Source organism: Saimiri boliviensis, chromosome 6 (genome assembly GCF_048565385.1).
Source record: "Saimiri boliviensis isolate mSaiBol1 chromosome 6, mSaiBol1.pri, whole genome shotgun sequence".
Lineage (NCBI taxonomy): Eukaryota > Metazoa > Chordata > Mammalia > Primates > Cebidae > Saimiri > Saimiri boliviensis.
The window spans coordinates 49,133,054-49,139,053 of NC_133454.1; the positions used below are offsets into that span (position 1 = coordinate 49,133,054).

The following is a 6,000-nucleotide window of genomic DNA, read 5'->3' on the forward strand; positions in this document are numbered from 1 at the left end:
TGTCTTACTCCTGCTGGGCCACTTAGAACCCAAACAATAACAACCAGGAGGGGGTAGAAACGAGAAGGGCAGGCACATTCTGAAGGAGACCAATAAGAAATGAACAGGCCCCAGGACTCACTATGGCTCCCAGACATTTGCAGGGGATTATCGCTGGGGCTACAGCTGCCATTCTGTGCTGAGCGGCAGCTTCCTGGAAGGCAGGACTGCCCAGGCTGTCTGCAGGCCTGTTGATGGGGCTCCTGGGAGCCAGGTCTGCCTGTCTCCCCTTACCATCTTCTGTCTGGAAGCAAGCTGACATTACTTAGAAGCCTCCAGGGGAAACCAAAGGTCTTCCCTCCTTCCCCTCCCTATCCCTGCAGACAGCACAGAATTTCCTCATCTCCTCCTGGAAAAGGTAAAAATCCTTACAGGTGCCAACAGGTTATGACAAAATTGCCCAAACTACACTAAGCTGATGCCTGTATTCAATGCACATTTAACAACAGCCTCTTTCGGGGCCTCCTAAGTGTCTACTTCTCCTCTGCCCCCACCTCTGTACACCGCCCCATACTCTCCCAAATGCCTGTAGCAGCTTCCAGGCCTCTGAGTTTGAAGCACTGCGGCAGCACAGTTTCTTCTCCCCAGGGGAGGAGGGAGTCCCCAGACCCCAGTGAGTCATCCCTGACTCCTCCCTAGACACTGGAACCACCAGGGGCCTTGACTTCTCCACAGTGAAACACTCCCATGTATCCTAGGGAGAGAAGACTGTGCCTTCCAAAGGCATCCCGGCTGCTGAGGGTATTGATTTAACCCATTTACCAGATTAAGGTGAAAGGAAAAAGAAAAGAAAAATATGTAATTCTGAGGGTAAACTTCTCTCCTTTCTCTGAACCCAAATCGAAGCAAACCAAGTGACTGAGTCTTACAGTTTTATTACTCCTCCATCCCCACGTACTGACACTATAATCAAGCTATTTTCCAAGCCTATGAATTTGGATAATATGATTCTATTGTTAAAAAATAAGAAAGTTTTGTATCCATTGAAGTACAGAAGAAAGAAATCTTCAATTACATTGGTGATGGGAACAGGTGAGAGGCAAAATTATATTAATATTAGATTCCAACTCCATTAGAGTAATTTAAAAGGCTGGAGATATCGTTAGTCTACTGCTCAAATCGGTAAATAAGCAATTTGTACGTCCTTAATGGCTCCATGGTATATCCTGGAGAGCAGAAGGGCTTATACCTAATCCCAAGGTCCTCCCAGGGCCACAAGATGCCTTACTGGAGGTGAGAGGAGGGAAAATGGTGCTGAGGTTCAGCTAAGAGGCTACCTACAAAGGAGGGTGCCTGCTGAGAAGTTGAATCAACCTGTGTCCTTTTTGCTGACCATGGTTTCCAAGTGTTTCCTGTATGCAGGATGCTCCTCTGCTAAGCAGAGTAACTGGTAGGATAGAGAAGCTTCGGTTGCGGAGTCCAATCCTGGTGTCCAGAAACTGGAAAGTTTACACATTCCTATTTAGGATAACTTAATAAAAGAAAAAATGGCTTCCCTGTTTGGAGTTAGGGGCATCTGGCATGAGCTCTGAGGAGCCCAAGAAGATAACTTAAGAATCTAAAGTCCTGTAAACTATGTCCCAGGGAAATGCAAATGACTGGGCTGCTGTTCTAAGCTATTTTCAAGACCTCAACTCTTAGGTAACTGTGACCTACTGATATAAAACCTGATTCTGGGAGATGTTGTAAATATGGCATAGGGTTCTGGCATCATAAAACCTCAGCTTGATTATCCTCTCTTCCTATGTGTTAAAACCTTCACAGCTGGAGATTGACAAGTATTAAGTCACAAAGGAGGGAGAAGTGGTGGGTGCCAACACAGGGTTGGCTCAAGGAAGTCTCATCATATCTGTCTCTCTTGGGCGATGTGCTCATATGTGTGCATGCATGCAAGCACGTGCATGCAAACACACACACACACGCGCGCACACACACACACACACAGTGCTGTCTTCACAGCCACACTTTTTCCTTAACACCAAAGTGTAACTTTTACTTTCAGCAGAGATGGAAACCATTCTCTCCAGGCAGAGTCCCCATGTCTTTCCCCTTATACTTGTTTACCCAGAGAATGGTGACCATAGACCAGTCCAGCTCCGCAAGGCAATCTCAGGAGTATATGAGGCCATATTTCTAATGAGACCCTAAGCTCCCCTTTGCTTCCTATGGTATAAAAGAAAGAAGCTGGCATGGTGGCTCATGCCTATAATCCCAGCATATTAGGAGGCCGAGGTGGGTGGATCATGAGGTTAGGAGTTCAGGACCAGCCTGGCCAACATGATGAAACCCCATCTCTATTAAAAATACAAAAATTAGTTGGATGTGGTGGTGGGTGTCTGTATTCCCAGCTACTCAGAGGCTGAGGCAGGAGAATCATTTGAACCCAGGACGCAGAGGTTGCAGTGAGCCTATATTTTGCCATTGCACTCCAGACTGGGTGACAGGGGAGGAGTCCATCAGGAAAGAAAGAAAGACGGAGGAAAGAAAGAAGAAAGAAGAAAGAAAGAAAGAAAGAGAGAGAGAGACAGAAAGAGAAAGAAAGAAAGAAAGAGGAAAGAAAGAAAGAAAGAAAAGAAAGAAAGAGGGAGGGAAATATATAAAAGAAGGAAGGAAGGAATGACAGAAGGGTTTCTCTCAATTTCAGGTTCTCCTGTATCATTCTCAAGACAAAAATAATCCACCCTTGCAGGTAAAGGTAAAAGACTGACTAGTCCACAAGCATCATTACTGGCCTTCTCAACCCCTACAAGCTTCCTAGCTTGTGGAGCACAAGAACCAGATCAATACTGTCAATATGTCGCTGCCAGCAGGGCACAAGTGGCTACCAGCCTTGGGGAGCATGACGTGCTACTAGGCTGAACTAATCACTCCTTGGCATTTCAGGAGCACTTAGGTTAACAGATCACAGCACATCCATAATGGAAGACAATAACTCACTAGGGGAGGGCAGGAGGGAAACACTGAGTTGGCCCCCATAGAGGGACAGTTAGTATTTACATAAGTCAACCTGAAGCCATATTGGTGATTCCTTAAAGGGGCCAAAAATTTTAGAAAGAAGAAAAGCCCAGGAAAACCCTTGGGGAGAGGAGATTGGATTGCATCCTTAATTGAATAAAGAGATTTAATCAAGGGGATGGTCTTTCTACCAAAAGTCTCACACTTGCAGAATTTAACAGGTATATCTGCAGGAGACAACGGGGGAGATTAAATACCTTAATTTTATAAAGTTCAAATGTATGAAATTTAGAAATATTTTAGATATCAGTGAATGGTTCCCAAAGTATATGATTCTTTTAACTCTTAAAAACACATTTTATATCTTCAAGGGATTTTCTCTGCTAGAATACCTGCTATCAAGTTTACATAAAGTAAATTTTCTTTCCATTTTCAAAATAAAATAAATGTATACAGACCCTCTAAGGAGTCTCAACTTTTGGGGAGGTAATTTGCTAATTCAGTGTACATATGAGTCATCCAGAAACACAGTTAAAATATAAATTTCCTGGGCCTCAGCTTGAGATTTTCAGCAGTTTTTCGAGGAAGAAGCAAAAATACGCATTTTTAACCAGCTTCTCAGAGAATTCATTAAAAGGAAAAAAGAAAAGCCCTTAGAGCAATGCCGCTTGGACTTGTACAACAAATCAGAACCTCTCCATTTTCTGGACACCTCAGGCTGTGCAGGGAAGGTAAAAGGAATGCTCTTTAAGAGACCAAACCTGGGACTACCCTGGCCCTAATTTGTCTCTAGGTCTAAGCCTCCCAAACCACTTCCCTGTCAGACGTCTGCATGCAGAGGTGGCATCAAAACCCCCTGCAAACAAATAATCCAGGAATTTTGAACACTAAGGAGGGAAGTGCAAGGCAGGGGCTGGAATCCAGGAAACCAGCTTGCTGATTTTCTTGAAACTGGTCACGCTGACCACAGTCTCCCTATCTGCCCACCCTCATCAAACAGCTGCACGGGGGAAAGATGATAAGTATGATTTCTTTTTCAAGTGGTCCTAATGCTGCAGGATGAATCAGGGATAAGCATGCATATTTGCATTTGAAGCGGGGTGGTAGTGGGGAAGAATCGTTGAATATCTAGTTCCCTAAGGAGGAGCAAGGATTAGCCTAAAAGGTTTGTAGCCTGGCCAAAACCCAGAAATGCAGAAGGATCTGGAGTGGGATCCACAAAGTACCTTGCACCTCACACCCTCACCCAACCTCAGGAGCCCCAGAATAAAAACTAGTGGGGTGCCAAGTGGGGCAAAATCGACTTGCTCAGACAGCTTCCCTGTGGCTGAGGGCAAGCGCCTGTCCCCACGGACCTGCAGTGCTGTGACTTGTGTCCATGGTGAAGCCTGTTATGTAGATGCACACGCACCCTCTTACCTCTGCTCTTCAAGAGGAAGCACTCAAGGGCTGCCCGCCTCAGACAGGGACAGGGACGAACTCTGGCGCTTAGAGCTGCCTCCTGTCTTCGCACATCTCCCTAGAGGGGCTTTCGGTCCATCTGAAAGCCTTGCGGTCACCGTCCGCTACTGCCCCCACCGTCGCCCGCACTCCTGGTTCGAAACGGGTCTGGCACCCAAGCCTCCCTTCCCGACTAGGTGTCAACCCAAGAGAAGGCGAAGGAGAACGAAAGTTCAGGACCAAGGACAGCGGCAACCTGAGGAGGGAGAGAATCGAGCCAGAATTCGCCTCTCCCCCATCCTTAGCTTCTGCCTTAGAAACTGAGAAGGGTCAGGTCGCACCAATACGGAGTTGCCAAAAACAGCCCTTCTTCCTCCGAGGCGGTCGGAAACTGGCCGCGAGCCCAGGGTCTCGCGCTTGGGTGTCGGGGGAAGAGCCCTCCCGAGATCGTGGGAAGCGGCCGCCCTCCGATGCCGCGGCTGGGCTGTGCTGCCCGAGGCGCCCCGCGGGGAGGCTGTCCCCCCAGCTGCGCCTGCTCGTGCCCGGGGCGAGGATTCCCTTCTGGGCGGCGAGGAGGCCACTGAGAGGGAGGGAGAGGGGACGCCAGCCGCTGGCTCCGGACACCCCCCGCCCCCGCCCGACGGAGAGCGGGTGCAGAGCCAGACCCCAGGCGGGCGCTCCCGAGCAGGCGGCCGGGAGTGGCCGCACAAACTTCTGTCCCGGCCGCGCCGCCCTTGGAGCTCCCTCCTCCTCTCCCCGTGACCCCGAGTCGCCCGCCGCTCCATCCGGCCAGAGCTTACCTTCAAGCCATAGGGCGCCCCGGGGCAGAGACGGCGCCGGCTGCTCGAGGCTTCCAGCTCCCGCCGCATCCACTCGCGGCCGCCCCTCCGGCAGCCGTCCGGGGCCGCCACTCTCCTCGGCGGGTCCCTGGCTCCCGGCCCCGCCGCGCCGTTCAGAGCCCCGGCGGGCAGCCGCTCGGCCGGCTCTGGCCCGCGGGGAGCAGTGGACCGGCCGCGGCGGGGCGGGGCGGGGCGGGGCGGGGCCGGGCGCGGGGCGGGAGGGAGCGCGAGGACAGCGCGGAGGCGGCGCGGTGCGAGCGGGAGGCTGCGGGCTCGGCACTGAAGCTGGACAGCTCCGCGGCGCCGGAGCGCGGGGAGCGCGGGAGGGAGGCGCCCCGGGCCCCGCCCCTGAGACAGGCCCCACCCCCGCCCCCCACCGAACGAGCTGCACCTCCTGGGCGCTCCCCGGCCTGGGGGGATAGGAGGGGGTTGGGGATTCCGCCATCCCTTGCTTTGAGGCGGGAACCCAACCTTCGACTGCCCACTGCGCTCCCACACACACCCGAAGTAACACGCTGTGAATGCGGGCTGGGTCCTCACGATCTGCTTGCCAGTCCTCTCCTTTGAGGACTCAGAAGCCAAGGGTTGCAGGAGGCACCACCCATCCAGCGAGTCAGACAAGGAGAGGAGGTGTTCGGAGAGGTCCGGATCGGTTTTCTGATTTCAGGTCTTGGAATCTTTGTAGTCAGTTGCGTTGCTGAACTCATCCAAAGGAAAAGGCCTATTT

General features: G+C 51.5%; 1 protein-coding gene across 2 annotated transcripts in view; it reads right to left on the minus strand.

Annotated features, from left to right (window-relative positions):
* The window catches only part of DRD2 (dopamine receptor D2), a 67,194-nt gene extending 61,640 nt beyond the window's left edge, over window positions 1–5,554 (minus strand). For both annotated transcript variants that reach the window (XM_039470924.2, XM_039470923.2), the window contains exon 1: window positions 5,235–5,554. The gene's annotated coding sequence lies outside the window, so the exon portion shown is untranslated. The remainder of the gene's footprint in view (window positions 1–5,234) is intronic.
* Between the last annotated feature and the right edge of the window lie 446 nt (window positions 5,555–6,000).